We start from the raw sequence: 18,326 nt of genomic DNA, 5'->3' as shown, positions 1-18,326 counted from the left end.
GTACCTGTATCTGGTATTCCTACAGATTTTTCAGGTGACTCTAGCATGAGGCCAATTGCTGTGTTCTCTCCAGTGGACTCTGAGTCAGGATAGGTCCTTTTGTGTCTGAACACCCTCTGCAAGAGGACACCAGTTTCCAGAAAAGACACCAGAGCCCCGAGATGATGGGGCTGTAACATTCATGTCTGTGGAGGTTGTGTAGCAAAACTTGAGGGAACCCTAGCTAAACTCTCAAGACAGTGGCCCCAAGGCCAAGCTGCCCTACTGAGCCTTTACTTGAAATAAGGCCAATGTTACTCTTCTATCCACCGGGACATGGGGACATCTCCATTAAAGTGTGTGTGGTGCTCTGCTTCTGAGACATGGGGAACAACGGAGAAGTTAAAAAATAAACACAATTAAACAAATCAGGTCTCTCATGAATGCATTGCCCTCTCTCTTTTCTAAAATTCTCCACATTCCAAGATCATACTGGAAAATGTGAGGCAAATGCACAATAAATGCTGTGATCTGCTTTTTGGGCCATGCTGTTTCCATTTCTATGGCTATTTGAAAAGTGCATGAATACAAAGGACTTTTAAACACTCTAAAAATTAATACAGAAGAAACAATAGAAACACATTTATTCTTGTTTTATTCAATGTCAGTGTTGCTGAGTTTTGCCTGACCAGATGTTACGGAGTTTCAAATCTGTTCAACCATAGCTGTTAACAAAATGTCCTTCTTTCACCAAAATTAAAAAAAAAAAAAAAAAAAATTAATTTAAAAAAAAACCCTAAGTTTTTGGGTTTTTTTTAATATAAATGAAACAGAGATGCAATTTATCCCTTACTAGTGCTAGTACTCAATGTGATTTCTGAGAATACCGATCACAAGTCTTTGGGTGTGTGCTGTTTGCACACTGTTCACACAAATACTTCGCAATTCTGGATGCGCAGTTTTAAGTCAGTGATTCTGGTCCTGCAATTTCGGGGTTTGTTTTTTCCTTGATTTTTGTTTTGTGGTTTTTTTTTAAAGGATGCATGTTCAAGATAAGAAACTATTTTTCAGATTGGGGCTGGAAAAGCTTAAGCCTTTCCTCTCTGTGTGGTAGTTTCCCTTCTCTTTCTTTTCCTGGACAGAACTGACAAGCAGTCATTGTCCCTCCAGTGAGCTCTGCAGTATTACTTTGACCCTAACCCATCAATCTGCCTCAATTGGATAATGATCTGTAATCACTTTCTTTCAGGGGAGTCTATAAATTTGCCAAGGCCCCATTCTTCTCTGAAGGCCTCCTTATGTTCACTCCCGTTTGTGCAAATGCTCTCTCTTTTACAGCACTAAATAGCCATGCACATGGCCCTTTCTGTTCAGAGGCACCAGGCTGCTCACTGTTGATTTTCCATGGCTCTGCTCTCTAAAAGGAGACAAAGCTCTGCGTGCCAGGACTCGGCAGGGTGCAGGACGAAGCCACACCACTTCAAGAGCAGCCGCTTTTCTCATTAAGACTGACCCATCATTAGGCTGCTTTGTGCTGGCCCTTGTAATCGATGAGAGGACTGTGTAGTGTGAAAAAGCTAATAAAGATGAGCATGAGGTGGTAGAGGAGGGGGTGGGGGAGTAAAGACACTAACCCCTGTTAACAGAGAATCCCTCCCTCCCCAAAGCTTAGCCGCATGAGTGAGGGGCAAAGCTCAGGATAGCTGGCAGGGTGCAGACTCCTCTCAGTCATTTCTTTGATTCCCTTTAATTCCCTGACCATCCTCGTTCTGTCCTCTTTATTGGACCTAAGAATTAGAACAAGGATGAAAGAAAGCTCATATTCTCCTTCCTCAGCCTCCTTCCTTCTGATTAAAGAAGATCAAAGGCTGAAGAACATCTAACTGAACTTGAGTGCAACAGAAGAGAAAGCCCACATATGTGCATGGGAGCATGGGAGGGTTTTTTTCCATATTGTCATGAGACTTTCTGAGGTTCTGAGAACATCAGGGAAAAGGTCAGAGAAGATGAAAGATACTAATGCTGCTAATATGTCTTGGGGAAGCACCAAGTGTATTCTTGCTCTGTGGCATGTTTGGTACACTCTGCAGAGAACAGAGGAAAAAAGAAAATAAGTAATCTCCAAAAAAATGAGCAGTGTGGAGGCAGCATTGGTCATGGGAGACAGCAAAGATGATAATTTTCTGCCTGTACTTCAAAGACAGCAACACATCTCTAGAAGTGCTGTGCATATTCACATCACACCAGAAATAAGCTGTGAGAGTCTGCAGCCGTGACAATGTGCCTTAGTGAAATGAAAAGATCCTCTTGTTTGGGGGAGGAGGAATGGTGCCTGTAACATTGTGTACACTGGTGAGAAAACACGTGTAGAGTGAGCTTGAAAAAGTGTAGTGTCAGATGTTGTACAAATGTGGGAGAGCTCAGTGAGGGACAGCTTCTCCCTCCAGAGCAGGTGGCCTGCAGAGCCCAGACCACTCTTCAGAGCAATGCTTTGCCTTCACACATGATCTGTTTGGCTGGGTGTGCCTCATGGACAGGAAACGCAGTCCACAACTCCTCTTGTCTCCACTCTGTGCCTCCTTCCCCACTTCTCCCTACGGCAAAGAAGCAGGGAAAGGGCAAAATATGCTACTCATCCCCACAGCCTGAGACTGCATTTGTGGATTTGAGAGCATTTTTTTGTGAGAAACGGTACGGGGAGTTAACCATCTGCACTTTCCCTCATACCTGTTGATAAAGTGAGTCTTTGATGAAGGGCCCAGAAGTTTTCAATATTAAGTTTAGGTTTCTTTATTTTGGATATATGCAAAATTACATGGACAAGATCTTAAGCTTATAAATTCATGTTTCCATATTAAGAAAGTTCTGTCCGTAGTCTCATCTTCCTTGTGACTACAGAAAGTCTCAGAATTAAAGTGAGTTGTTAAAGTTGCTCATGGGCTTATTTAGCACATTGTTGATATTAGTGAATTCCACTTCTATTTTCTGTTTATGTTTCTTGTTGAGAGAGTTGAAGCCTCACGCTTCCACTAAACACCTTCATCCCAGCCATGCACTGTTTGGTCCTTTATTCCAGCTGAGTGACACAAATATAGTATGTGACAATGCCAGAATTTTGGAATTGCTGTGAATATACTGTGTCCAAGTGGAGAAGCATCAACCAAGCTAAGAAATGTATGGGATTTGTGGTTTTTGTTTGCTGAGGCTATTTTTTTTTGTCTTTCATTCTTTGAAAGAAGCAAATTCTAAGAGGATTGCATAACAGAAGTACCCACTTCAAAACAAAAGCTGCTTGGCGCAGTATCTTCTGCTAACATTCTGCCTCAGCTGTGCCATTCAATACATTTCACAAGGGATTTTGTGTTGCTGTCAAAGAGAAGCTGCACAGATTTACTTGATTTGAAACAGGGATGCCTGGCAAGTTGTTATGGGCAATCTGGATGAATATGTGTTGGCATTTGCCTTATTTTCATTCTCTTCAAGATTCCAAATGATAACCATCTTGAAGGTAATTTGTTTTCATTGCATTAAAAATTCCATTGGAAAGTTGCTTTTTATTGTAACTTGTTAAATGCTTAATTGATATCACATAATAAAAAGAATCAAAAAACCCCTCTGGTCCCTCTCAGGAGCTCAAGTTAGCTGCAGTGGAGCCAGCTTCGTTGCCATTTCCAAGTTGTTCTGTAGTGATCTAGCAATTCATCAGTGTCAACGACACATGGGAACTCTCATGTTTGTAAAAGCCTGCAAGGGATCCATGTCCTATATTTCAACAAAAATCACAAAATCACATTTCAAGGTGGTCAAGGTTAGGGAAACATCAGGCACATAATTGCTAGCCCCTTTCTGAAGTGGATGGTAAAACATGGAGAAACAGGCAGAAGCAAGAGGTCAGCAGCTGCAACAGAAAGGTGAATGCTCTTTTGAAGGACCTAGAAAATTGGAAGTGAAATATAATTGTCAGGATGCCAGAAGCATGTGGCTTCTTCAGGAGGAGGAGTAGTACGAGAACCTAAACAGGCAAATATGTTGGTACATACATGTCACAGAAATCACAGCAGAGCGGTCATGGATGGACCAGTGAAGATCATCTGTGGTTCATTGCTTTATCTCCACTGGCCTGCATCATGGCAGAGACGTCTCTTCCCTCTCTCGCTCTCTGATCCCACCTAATTGTTTATCTTCTGAGAAGCTGCAACAAGGCCACATGTGTGTGAGATCGAGTCTGCCTCACACCTCACCATCTGTGTGCAAGAATAGACAAAATCTAGCCTGTGAAGGACTGCATCATAAAGTGTGAGATTCCTTGCTGCCATGGAATTTTATGGATAATTTCCTTGGTAGATGAGGCAGCATGAGATATCCAATGTGCTCAGTATTCTCACTTAGAGTTACTTAGATTATGATATGCTATGGTAGGTGGTCTGATATTTATATATGTCAAAGCCTCTAAGATGTTTTATACAATTCTTCTTGGTTCTTATTTCACAGGAGATAGTCTGCATTGTCTCAGGCTGATCAGGCAGTTTTGGGAAAAATGTCCAGATTTACATTGATATGTTGTTTTCTAACTTACTGGTAAAATTGGATTAGCTTTCCAGGGGAAGGTTAAAGGCACCTGGTTCAAGGATGAGAAGTTTTGACCATTTAGAAAAGATCTGGGACAGCACTTGTCAGCTTGGAGTTATTTTATGTATTGTCATTTCTTAATACTTAAAAACATGGCAGAAATATCATTTGGTAGCACAGCTACAAAATTGTTGTCGTCTTTCAACACAGCCCATAGAATGCACACAATATCAATACTTTAATATTCAAAGTAAAGACAGTAAAGAGTAAATTCTTCCTTCTGATCCATCAGTGTGATCTATTCACTGAGATTGCACTGACTCCTTGACTGAAATTTTAGTTGGCAATTTGCTGATTAGCTCACTGGATCATTGAATCTTTCTGATTTATCTATTGCTTCCATCATGTTGCAAAAGTGAAAATACTGAGAATGTGCTAAGCACTCAAGTACTAAGATGTATTTTAAATGTCGATCAATTGATTAAGTAGAATAGTTTCTAGTGTATTCTGTCTAAATCAATGTCAAAGGGTTAAAATAGCAAACAGTTGCATTGTGAAAAATGATGTTAGGATTAACTTCATAAGGAATGGCTTTGTGGGATCTTGATATCCACTCTACAGCTGCAGTCTTCCTGAAATTCTGAAGTCCTTTCACTTATTGCAAACCTATTTTCTGTCTGTAGCAGTTTGTGTTTCTGCATTTTGCCTGTTCCTCAAGAGGGTGCATGTGTCATGTAATCCACGGATTTTCACTTGTGATGGTTGCTGAAGACAAATCTCTCCCTGAAGATGGCAGGCCTCATGGTACAGGATTGGGCTCTCATAAATCTAAGCTTGTAGTGCTGCCTAGCAAGAAACTCCTGTAATAATGCAATTTTCTCCTTGTGTTTGAGGAATATAATACTATAATAATGTCATATGCTTGTCATTGGGTGATTTTTTTAAATACTTCTTATAATTTTAATAGGGTTTCTATACTAATACAAGTGCTAAGCTTATTCTAACACATATACTAACAGCAAAATCTTAGAAACTCATGAGTGGCACATTTACTTGAATTTGATGTCCAAAGTCTAGGGATACTGTCTTATACTCAAGTTTCAGAAGAAATTACTGAAGGTGATTTTTTTTCCTTCCAAAGTTATCTTCCCTTGGTCTGAAAATCTCAGTTAATAAAATGCTGTGTTCTGAAATCTACCTAATTCCCACCAGGAGTTGCATGATGCTGTTTTCTTTTTAACTGACTAATTATTATTATTGTAGACATGTTATTTACTCCAAAGTGGTTTGGGGATAATTGATTAGGTTGCACCATGTCATGAAAGAACAGATGGCAGGCTAGTCTGTCAGTTCATCCACACCCTATAAGAATGTTAAGAAAATTAAAACTGAGGGGAAAAAAAAAGAAAAAACAAGAAGAAAAGAAAAAAAAAAAGGTGACCAGGAGGGAATGAACTAAGCTGTGCTTGCAACACAAAAACCTTCTTGTTTTGGGTGGTCCTTTGGGAAGGTAATCGGAGATCTGCAATATGTCCACTACAATCAACAAAAGGGTACAATACTTCTCTGCAGGGAATTGGGTAGGGAAGAATTTGTTTAAATAAAATTGCAGGGTTGTAAGAATGTTAAACTAATTCTCTAATGTTCTGTGCATTGTCTGGGGAATTTTGGCTTTGCATCATTTGCTGTACTGAAGTACTGAAAAAATATTCTATTAGAAGTGTTTTGGAATGTGTTAACATGTATTATAGCTTTGGAAACCCTGACTGTGTTTAATGACAACTAAAAATGCCTTTAGAAAAGCTACACTCTCTTGTATTCTCTCCCTGAAACCTTTCCCAAATTCTTAGTAGAATTCTTTATCTTTATCTTGCAAATGGGACTTCAGTTTGCTGTTATTCTGATTGATTGGCACCTGCATTTGGTGTGTGTGTCCATATAAATTATTGGTGCTAAAATACCATTGATAAAACTGTATGTGGGTAACTTGCATATAGAGAAATGTAAAGTCGTGAACTGATCTCCCTTTAGCATTTGTATTTATGTACGTGAAAATGGGGGAAACCGTAAGAAAATGGCTGAAAAGAAATATTCCTTGTCCTTCCCAGAGTGCACAAAAAAATACCAATTATACCTCCAAAATCCAAAGATCCCAAATGAAGAGGTCCAGAAGAAAGTAAGTGTGGAAAGTGTTGAAAGTGTTGAACATGAAAGTTTTTCTCTTTCTAGACCTGCTTCTTCTTTATGTTATAGGTGGTATTTTACTTTGCAAAGTATCATTATGTATCAGCAAATTGAAAAGGCAAGACCTCAGCCTCACTCTCCCTGTGAGATGGAAAACAGGGAGCATCACAGTCCCAGTCAACAGTCTCTGATGACATCGCTCCCAACAGGACTCTCCTCTCCCCTAGGTCAGCCCATTTTCTTCCCCTCAGCATTCTATCAGTCTGGCAAAGATCTGCTGTGCTGCTCCCACAGGGCAGCAGGGAGGAAGACTTACCTCCTCACTATCCTCTTTCTCTTGTCTCTAAGTAATCATGTGTGAAGAAAGGAGAAAATTGCATTATTACAGGAGTTTCTTGCTAGGCAGCATTACAAGCTTAGATTTATGAGAGCCCCAACCCACACCATGAGTCCATTTTTTTAGGTGCTGGACAAATAAGTTTTTTGCTCCTAAAATCTTTCAGTCCCAGAAGGGAAGGAGGTCATAGGGATTTGTCCTTAAAAACAGACAGGGACATAATAAAACCTTCTCAATCTCAGAGTTTCAGCTTGTCTCTCAGTGTATTATCCCTCAGCCCACTGATCTTCCCTCCCTCAAATGTTTAATTGTGCCTTCAATTAAGTAATTCCAGTAGAAACAAGTTATATTTTACTTCAATAACATAATCTCCTCTCGTAACTGTGCACTGCCAAAGTTCTGCTTCATATTTTTCTATGCATGTTGGGCTTTTCACACATCTGGAACGGCTGTTATCCCAGCAAATGGCTTTTCTGCTGTCTGCATGCCTTCCCCAGTGCTGAGCAGCTCCAAAAGGATCTGTCCTCATCACCTTCACACACCTTTTCTGTTTAAAGAAAGAAAATAACCAGAGTCTAATCACTGCATAAGTGTTTGAGGCCTTATCTTTATCAAAAATTGTCAATGAGGATTAGTTCTCATTGGATTGTGAGTCAAGGATTAATTACACTGACCACAGATGGGCATGGTACAAAGAATGTCGGTAAACTCCCCACACAGCTCCCAGAAAGTACTTTAATTATGGCCTGCATAAATTTCTATTCCAGTTTTCGGACTGCCTTAAGCAGAGACTACCAACTGTCCTAAATTGCTTGGTGGTTTGTTGAGGTGGAAATGTATCCTCTGTGGACTAAACTCATTACTGGGAGGTTTATTAGCAAGAAGGTAGTCTAAGTCCATTAATAAATGAGGAGTGAGGCAAAATCAATTATGATTTTAATATGACTGAACCACTAAGCTGCTTTTTTTTTTTGAATCTATCATTTAAAGGGAAATAAAAGAGTATGGGCGATTAAGAAGCAATGAAGATCATAGCTGGTGTGGTTATTGATAAATACAGGTAAGTAAATACCTGGGAAAATTAAATGCACAGAGCAGCAGTACTTACTTTACCTAAAGGAAGTTTGTGAACATACTGAACCACTAAGAAGTAGTTTTCCAAGCCAGACAACTGGTCCCTGCAATAAAATAGAGTATGTTTACATTGTAAAGTGCAGAGGGAGTGAGAATGGGCAAAGGGAAATACGGTCATTTAGCATCAAGCAAATGTAATTTGCTTGTCCAGTAAAATGATGAAGCTATTAGGACAGAAAATCTGAAAACTGGTAGCAAAGAATATTACATAACTAGGAAGTACCTATTTCAAACTGTGCCACTGCAGCTTGCGTACTGTGGCTGTTCTCAGCTGTATGGCAGAAAGGAAGAGAACAGAGGTCATATTTCTAAATGTTTAAACATCAGGATATGTGTTTCACAAACCTGCCTTTGGAAAACAATGCCAAGTGGTAGGGATGGGAACACTATGTAGCACGGGCTGAAAGCTGTTAAATGTTTCCAAAGTGAAAATAGGAATGAATGACAACAGGTTTTGACATGGGGAGTTTGAGTTTTTGTGGGAATTGTCATATGGCCTACTTTTCTACAGCATCATTTTTTAAGTCTGGAAGACTGGATAATTTGTGAAGCACATACCAAGCAGATAACTACAATTAAATCTGTTCTATCTGTGCTGTGGTTGGATTCCTGGGCTGGTTTGGACAACAAACTTAACTAAAGTGAGGTTTTGATCCATTGTTCATAGATACCAAGGAGAAGGGTCCAATTATATATATTCAGTCAATAGGTGTCAGTCTTGGAAAATTTTGCAAGACTTGAAGAGCAGTAATGTAGGGAATTTTTTTGTTGATTTCAGAAAAAATATTTTCAATAAATCTTTAAAAGGTAATGTGTCTTTAATTTTCATCATTTCTTGTAACATTATTAGAAGGTCTTATTGAACTTTAGGGTAAAATTTTTCCTTTTAGGTCTTTGAAATTATGAAATTTGGACTGCTGACATTCTTGATGGGTTCATAAGGAAATATGAACAGCTGTAATTAATGGCATCACATGATATATTAATTTTCTCTACATAAATGTAAGACGAACATTTTCTTTGTCCTGGTTGAATGGTTTAGTTACACTGGCTGAAATGTTTATGTTCTTACTGTAGTCTTTTGCTAAGTATTTAGTTTAAAAGATTACTTCCTGGAACAATTTCTACTAAAAAAATGCCTGGTAGCATGAAAACTTTCTAAAAGTATATGTAACATTTATGGCTAAACAGAATCTATGAAAAAAAGTTCTGTTACTGGTTTAGCAATAAGGGTCAAATTCTTCTGGCTTGACTTTTGTAATCTCAGTATTTTCACATGACATGACTTTTTACAGCAATCAGCTGATTGCTCTTCATAACCATAAACTTTGTTCTCTATGGAGAAATCAAAACATCTGTGAGTTTTATGCTTAATTTTGCCATCAACCAATTGGATTCTGGAAATCATAAAACTGACTTAATTCCTACAGTAAGAAGCTTCTCTGAATATAAAGTTAAAGCCAGTGGGGATCTGTCCCTGAAAGTGTTGAAATAAACTAACAATAAATCAAATGCCATGCAAAGCAAAACTGGAAAATTTTATCAAGCTTTAAAAAATGTGAATTGGTGTCAACAGTCCTGGAGATGATGATTGAAAAGGGACATTTTAATTAAAGAGGTCTGAATATGCCAAACCTCTTGAAAGCCTGTGAGTTAGAAGATGTGGTTTACAGCTATTCACATCTTCTTGAGATTTCAATGCAAACATCCCTTCCAGCAAAAAGATCCTCAAGCACAGTTACACTGAGTAGTTGTGACCCAAGGAAAATAGCGGAACGTAATGAAGTCACATCTCATTCTCCGATCAAAGTTCATGGATCTGGTGCCTCAACACATCACCCAGAGTTTAAATGTGCAAATATGGAATGTTCTCTGATTTTGGTTGCCATCTTTTAAAATTATGTTTGCCATTTTTAGGTAGGCTTTGGTGTAGGTAGCATCAAATTTTTTCACATGTACAGTTTTCTTTGATGTAATCTCTCTCCAGCCATTGAAACTTCTATCTTTTGACTTATTTCTGAATTAATTTTAATCACCTTGAGAAATGACACATGACATAAACTTGATCATTCCCACTGCTGTGTACTATCAGCTAAATAATAAAATAGAATTACAGAACTACAGAATAGTTTGGGCTGAGAAGGCACCTTTAAAGGTCATCCAGGCAAACCTCCCTTCAATAAGCAGGGACATCTTCAGCTAGACCAGGTTGCTCAGAGCCCTTGAATATTGCCAGGGATGGGGCATCCACAACTTCTCTGGGAAACATGTTCCAGTGTTTTACCACTTGCACTGTAAAAATTTTTTCTTTATATCTAATCTAAACCAACTCTTTTCTAGTTTTAAATAATTGGCTTTGTTCTATCACAACATATCCTACTAAAAGGTTTGTCATCATCCTTCTTACAGGTCTGCTTTAGGTACTGGAAAGTTGCTCTGAGGTCTCCCTGGAGCCTTCTTTTCTCCAGGCTGAACAGTCCCAACTCTCTCAGCCTGTCTTCATAGGAGAGGAGCTTCAGACCTCTGATTATCTCTGTGGCCTCCTCTAAACTCACTCCAACAGGTCCATGGACTCAGGACTCCAGGTGGGTTTCATGATGATGAGGTGACTGCTTGCTTTCCAGCCTGAGGCTGCTGTCCTCCTGGTGGAGGCATTTCCAGGCCCTAGCTTCATTTCCCAGTCTAATATTTTCACATCAGCCCACTACTGTGAATCAGTTCAAAGTGATTGCTGGTGGTGTGAGCTGGTACATGGGCTCCTAGTTCTTAAATTCTTTTAAAGGAGTTTCCATGAAGCTTCCACAGAGATGTGGCATTGCAGCAGGGATAAGGGTTAGGAGTTGGAATTTTGTTAAAGTAGGACTACATAAACATCTCCACAACTAATCAGCTGCTGTTTGCTTTTCAGATGAAGTGTAGAAATGTGACTAACTATATGATTAAACAGACAAAACAAGCCCCATTTTCACCCGGAAGCCTGGTAGCTGCTTTTTGATTTTCGTGTGTTTTTTCCCTTTTTTTTTGTTCTTTAATGAAGCACATTTGAAAGCTTGTTTTTACAAAAAAAAATGTTTACCTATTTACACTTCTGTTGTTCCACATGGCCCTTCATTTAAATTTTACCTCTTTCAGTAGATGAGAGTTTTGGGCTGTTATGAGAGCTATGACACAAGAAGCATTCAGCCTGATGGTTACCATACTGTCCAGAAATACCTTATATATATATTGATTTATACAGCACATAATGTGCATATATGAATACATACATGTACATATATATGCATCTATACATACATGAGACAATTCCATATATTTTATGAAGATCAGAGCATATGTTTGGTTAAAAGAAATGCACATCCTAAGACAAAGTAATAGCAGGACCTACAGGAAGCCTTGGATCAAAAAAGAAAAGCAACATGTGTAGTGTTTTAACCAGTTACCATTGCAAAGGCACATGACCAGCTCAGGTATGTAATGAATATGTCAGAAATCTGATTTGTACATTTATGTTGGAAATAGTTGCATGTGCAGTCGATTCAATGTTCAGCTTTCTGCTTTGCCTCTGCAAATGAGACTACAGTGATTTCACATCTTGTGCTCTCTAGACATCTTCTGAAATTCAGTCTTAAATTTGGTAAATATCCTTCCTGAATTAAAGGTCTTTGACAACCGATTGACTTCTATATTTATTTTTAATAGAGTGATAGTCTCTTCTCCTGTTTGGCTATACACATACACATCCACACCCCCACACACCCAGCCTTCCTGTCCCTCCCTCCCATTCCCCCTAACCTGTTCAATTAAATGTATTCTAGAAACTTCGTAGAGGTAAAATACAAATTAGTATTATTCAGACTGACAGGTTATTTTAGACAATATTGTCCTATAATTCAAGCTGTGCAGATGCTACCTAGATTGTCAAAATAGCCTGTGCAATCAAAAACTTGATAATTCATGATCTCTGTGTCTTTTAGAGACACTTTGTAATGGAGGGCCAGACTGGGAGTTTAAGTTTAGAAGGAGCATTGTTAATCTCAGGATAATTCTTTATTTATATCCTTTCTTTTACAGAGGTTTTCTACTTGGGTGATTAAAGCATCAAAACCTGCTCTGAGGCTAGCTCTATTTCAGGGCTCTAAAGGAACTCACCACTGAATGAAAATCATTTCAGGAACAATTAGAGAGAAAGTCCGCATAAATTCTTCCTGTATCCAGGGCATTAGCATCACCCAAGTGTCTCTTGCTTACAGTACGTTGTGACAAAGTAAAAGCTATTTCAGCTGTTATGCTGTGATGGCTGTTATTTATGGAACATAAAAGGATACTGAAATACAAAAGGGTTTGAAAAGACCAGGGTAAGATCAGATAAAAAAAAATGAGAAAGAAACAGGCATCTTGGGATGGTAACAACCCTGCCATGTACTGACAGGGAGGTTGTATATTTTTAGAATATACTGAAAGGAATGGTGCTTTTACTTAGGTTTTTATGGTTTACCATGAGATGCAATTTTCTGGCCTTATATGCAGTTGTAACAAAAGTCAGAGAGATTTTATGATAGCTGCCAGAGTTCATAAATGATGGCATACACTAAAATATTTATAGAACTGTAAAATCTTGATTTCTCTCTGGTTTAGCAGATGGGGTCCTAAAACTGGTTCCCAGATTGTCACATTTCTTTACCCTTTGATGACAATGAAGCCTGTTATCACTTTTTTCCCCCCTCTGGAAAGCAAGTTCACTAGTGTAATCAAGTTCATACTTCTATCCAATTATACACACCAAGATCTCATGAATTAAGATATGTCAGCCATATAAGATTTGTAATTATTCAAGGCAAAGGACCTATTGTTAAACACCAGGATCTTAGGAGCCTTGCCATGTCTCTGACCAATGACCATTGACTCGTGTCAGCATAATTGCTGGTAAAAATCTGCTTCCTGGTGATTAGGCTGCATCCACACAGCACAGAGAAATGCTACTTATACACCAGAAGTGGTGAACTTAGGTGCCTGTTTGGTGCAAAGCAGCAATATAGCACAGCTATTTGCTTCTCTTCAGGAAGCTTTTTTTGTCCTCAGAGAAAATGCCTGTAGCACTGCTAAACTCAGATGTACTTCAGAATGAAAACTGATGGTTGGGGTAGCAGAAGAAGACTAAATAATCTCTGAAGCAGAATTTTTCCACTGCTGATCAGTATTTACTCCACATTAAAAGAATTTTCATTAAAATTGAAGATGCCGAAGAGAAAACATCAAGTAATGCCCCTTCTCTGTTGTATTTATTTTCATGAGAGAGTTTCTAGGCTTTTGCAGATAATCAGTGAATGAATGTGCAGTACCTGCATACATATATATTTTTTTCAATAATTGTCTAAATATTTACAATTTAGAAAAGCAGAACAGGACCTGGAGTCACATTTTTCCAGAAAAACTGGAAACATTTTCACTGTTGAAATTAGTGCATCAGGCAAAATATAAATTAGCAAGACAGGGGATCAAGAAGAGAGGATCAAGAGAAGCAAAAATGGTGTGATAAGTATTTTTTAAAGCCCAAAAGCCATGACAATCTAGTGTGATTTCTCTGTATTTAAATAAATGTAAAAATCTTAACACCAAAATAATTATGAATCTAAATGCATTTTTATTTTGTCATATTGCGAGTAGCATCTACTGGCATGATGCCTATAGAGGTGTAAGACATGACAACCAGGCACACAAACCTGAATGCCTTGGAGAATTGTAGCAAGTCTTAATACCAGGATTCAGAGTCTGGTCTTCTAAAGGATCCCAGCAAAAAGCACAGCTCCAGCAACAGAAGTAAATCCATTTGTAATGGTTGAGAACATGGAAAAGATAATGGGTGAGATTATTCTGGGAATTATTTTGAATTATTTCTTTGGGGGTTTTTGTTTTGTTTTATTTTTTTAACAGAAAAAGCTTCTTAGCTTACAGTTCCTAGCTACCTGATTCCCCACCTTTTGAGTTTTCTTTTCCTTTCCCTATTTCTGTCAGGAGAACAGAAGAACAAATAAATGAAAAATAAAAAGAAAGCAAGGAAAACACAGAAGTTAGAGAAATATCTTACTCAGATTCCATATGCAGAGTTTTTATGCAAACTGCAGTGATTAGTATTTTCATTTATATGGGAAATGTTTATTTCTTCAATAACGTGACTCTCATTTCCAAAAATGCGGTATTTTTTTTTCTCTCTCTCTCCCTCTCTCTTTGTCTCTTTTTATGTGTCTCCTAGAACCTTTTTATCTGAGAGTATCCCATGATTTTTTAAAATAGGTAGAATAACAACAATAAACAGCAATGTCTCTCTTTTTTTAAGGCATTTATGAGAATTATTTTATTGAGTATTTATAAGGTTTGGTCTGTTTGTCTGCATATGAGAATTACTTTAACCAGATGGCCTTATCTAGACATTGTTCTCTTTAACTTCTGCATGCTACCTCACCAGCTCGATTTCAAGTTAGACATTAAGTATTGAGGCATAAGGTATTGAGAATAGAGTTGGAAATTCATTGACAGCTGGATTGTCAATGGAAAACTATCTTTGCTATCCCGGTGAACTTGGTCTGGTAGGAAAACCTGAGGCTCTTAATTTCATTTCCATTTTTTCTGTTGTCTTTCGGAGGTAGAAGTAGAATGTTAGATGATAGACAGCATTACATCTGTTGCACAGAATGTGTGCAGTTGTGTCTTTCTCACAAAGGAGACGTATGGCCATACAAGAACCAAAAAAGCCTGGCCATTGGCTCTAAATCTGCTTGTCAGAGCTTTCAAACATCTGCCAAATGGCACCGATGGTTTTGTCTTCTTGGTTTTATTTCTTATTAGAAAACAGAGTGTGAAGTCTGGATCAGAGCTGTGGTGCTGTAAGTATGGAATACGTCTCTATCCAGTGGTGGACAGGGAGACAGACTCATCATCAAATGTAGGAGAACCACAGGAAAAGTAGGAAATGCATTTTCCTTTGAGAAAAGGTGGATTTAGATTGATGCTACTCTGCCAGGTTTCTCTGATGTGGTAAGAGTGAAGACCCATACAACTAGCTTCCATTTTTTCAACTGTGCTTAATTAATTCTTGAGCATGAACTCTGAGGTCATGTGTACATGTGTATCTGGCATACCTTTTTTATCAATTATGTTCAGTTTGGGCATATGAACCTGCAAACCCCAGGCTGTATAGATGTTTCTCCACCTTTAGCATCTCTCAAAAAAACCCAAAACCCAGCTCTTTTTTTGTGCTTGGCAGTGTCTCTAGCGAACAACAAGGTAACTTCTGTAGAACTCTTCATTTTTTGCCCTCAAATACACTCTTCCTGCATCCTAGCTGCTTGTCTGAAGTTAAGTTGGTTGAACTTCATTTCTAGCCTAAACAACCTGTTTGGTTTCCCTGAAAAGAAAGCCAGCACTGACAGATGATGACTTATCCCATCCTGAAATGCATTTTTTATAATTTGCTTAGATTATTTGACGGGAATTCAAGTAATTTATGTCAAGTAAGAATAATATTTTTATGTCTGAGATGTGTTGGAAAGTCTAAGGTTTAACTTCTTGAAATACTACATCATATTTTTATCATTTTGGATACCATGATTGCTGTGTGGTATTGTTCACTTGAGGGGTTAGAATAAAGGGTGGTACACACTAGAGCTACTCTGATGCTATGTTCATTGTAAAAATATATTGAGATATTTGGCTTTGCTTTCTTTTTGCCTTGCTTTGTTTGGCCTTTAGTGATTTTCTTCATAGCAAGATACTGATCATGAAATAATATATAATAATTGTATATAATAATGCTGTGTAGTGTAGAAGAATTAAGCATATAAGTATAAAGTAGCACATAATATACACTAGTCTGTGTATATAATTATGGAAAATTTGTGGCCAAGCATAATGCCTGCTATCACAGCTTTTGTTTGACATATTTTAGATTAAAATCTTATGATTTTTGCATAATTTTTAATTTTGATTTGGAATATTACTACCTTCAGACATGCACACACTCAAAAAATATGAAGTGTCTGGGTCTTTCACAATAACAGATCTATATACATGGGAAAAATACTGGAACCTAAGAAAATCAAAAAAAATATCTGTCATACACATATAGGTTAAACCAGAAAAAAATACTTTTAAGGTATTCAGACTAATGCCATGATATTGGTTTGGAATACAATGTGCTATTTCACAGGTGGTACATAGGTATATTTTTCAAACTCAGATCTAGATGCCTTAGAACAAAATTTTGTATCCCATGATTTTTCATACATTTCTGCTTGTGCTTTGAGGTGTGAATTCAGCCCCAGTGTGAGAAAAGTTTTTCAGCTTCAGCAGTACAGCTGGAACACATAATGTACTGAAATGTACTAGACTATGTGTGTTTGGGTGGTTGTGTGTTCAAAAAGTACAGGTGCAGAACACGGGAAAATTTGAAAGAAAGATAGTATTATGAAATGTCACTGTATATCTTGATAGGAATTGTTGGCATCATGCAACAGTCATGCAAGCAAAGCAGTCTGTCAATCTCCCAAAAAATCCTGAAGCATTTGTAAAATTGCTTTACATAATTTATTATGGTCAATAAAATCCCTCCTTCTTCAGGTATGGAAAATTAAACAGAGTGTTCTTTCTGGAAGCTAGTGAGAAAGCATGAACTGACTAGTGGGCATTTCATCCCATTGGTTGATGCTCTTACTGTGTGCTAGATTTACCATGCTCTTTTCATAACACATTTGTAGATGGTGAGATACTAAACATGATAGCGAGCTTGTCTTAAATAAAAAAATGAGAGAAAAAAAAACACACAAAACCCTGCAAAGTTGGTCATAGGTTTCATAGTTACAGTCAAAAAATGGCCTTAGATTTGGTGGGTAAAACCTTGGTCCCAGTGAAAATTTTAACATTACTTCAACTAAGATTGAATGCACAGGGAATGCATGCAGCCAGTGACTTCAGAGGTATCCATAATGCCACATAGGAGGGGAAAAAAATTGCCCATATATGCTTACCATGTAACTGATTAAATAATATGGTGATAATATAATGACAATAACATGGTGATAGTAAAAGTGTCTCTAAACACTTTTATTTTTAACATGACTAGAGGTTCAACCAGCAATGAAGTGCCTCATGCTCAGTCTAAAAGGAAATAAATTTTCTAGACAGAAGCATCTGATTATTCCAACCATTTTTATATAGTTCAGCAGATTTCTTCTTTTGCTGGAAGTACAGTCCTTTCTTTGCCAATATTTCCCATCCATCCCTGGGAACAGTGCATGGCTGGTAAATCAACACAATTATTATTCTATTCCATAGGACATACAGTGATTTACATTTATATGCCAGCATTTTCCTCCTTGTTGCCCCAGCAAGAGCTGGGAAATGATTTATAAGGATGCAGAAGTGCTGGCACAGATGTTATACAGCCTCAGCATGTTTGCAGTGCACAGCATGGCAGACTGTTCTGGAAGTGTTGATGCACAGGTAGGGCAGGAGGCAGCCTGTGTGCCAGCAGTGCCCTCCCAGCTCCAGTGCAGGGCAAACCTTGGCCTCGCTGCTGGCAAACATATTTGGCATCCATCTTTCTAACAGGTCACTTCTGCATGTTGCACTTTGGGGAGGAGGATTGTTTAGTTCTTGTAATTAGTTGCTTCTGTTGAATTTATAATGGACCTGTGGGCCATAAAAGCCTTTCTGTTTTGGAACAGTTGGCAGCTCCATTTTACATTTTTACTTTTTTTTCTCTTCTCTTCCCTGCCCACCACCCCCACAGAGGAGGCTTGGAGGCTAAGTGGATACACAGAATGAAAATGTACTTTGCTATGGAAACTGTCTTCCTCCTTCTCCAAAAAGCTTTGCATTATTGGGAAGTTTTGTTTGCGCTTGTAAGTAAGTAATATCAGAGCAAACGAAGACTATCAAATCATCAAAATCCACATCTCAAAGGTTAGCATTCAGGAAGAATAATCCATTGGAAAACCATATTGTGAGCACTGTAATCCCTCTAAAAAGTTAAATTTAAGTAGCTTAAAGATGTTTCATATTACATAATGTAGTGAAGTGTGGGAGTCTACCTAGTCTAACTGCTGCAGTACTGATCCAAATATCTCCT

The 18,326-nt window shown here is 38.1% G+C and overlaps 1 long non-coding RNA gene across 13 annotated transcripts in view; it reads right to left on the bottom strand.

Annotated features, from left to right (window-relative positions):
* Positions 1-2,753: 2,753 nt before the first annotated feature.
* LOC107200567 overlaps positions 2,754-18,326 on the bottom strand; it is a 75,299-nt gene continuing 59,726 nt past the window's right edge. For 8 of the 13 annotated variants that reach the window (XR_004495948.1, XR_004495942.1, XR_004495945.1 and 5 more), the window contains 5 exons: positions 13,924-14,006; positions 8,178-8,247; positions 7,425-7,616; positions 4,020-4,223; positions 2,754-3,911 (listed from right to left, as the gene is read on the bottom strand). This is a non-coding gene — a long non-coding RNA (uncharacterized LOC107200567). The remainder of the gene's footprint in view (positions 3,912-4,019; positions 4,224-7,424; positions 7,617-8,177; positions 8,248-13,923; positions 14,007-18,326) is intronic. The other 5 variants (XR_004495949.1, XR_001519677.3, XR_004495951.1 and 2 more) reach the window with 4 other exon arrangements.

The sequence above is a fragment of the Parus major genome, chromosome 2, assembly GCF_001522545.3.
Source record: "Parus major isolate Abel chromosome 2, Parus_major1.1, whole genome shotgun sequence".
In the NCBI taxonomy this organism is placed as follows: domain Eukaryota; kingdom Metazoa; phylum Chordata; class Aves; order Passeriformes; family Paridae; genus Parus; species Parus major.
This window is presented reverse-complemented; position numbering and strand designations above follow the sequence as displayed.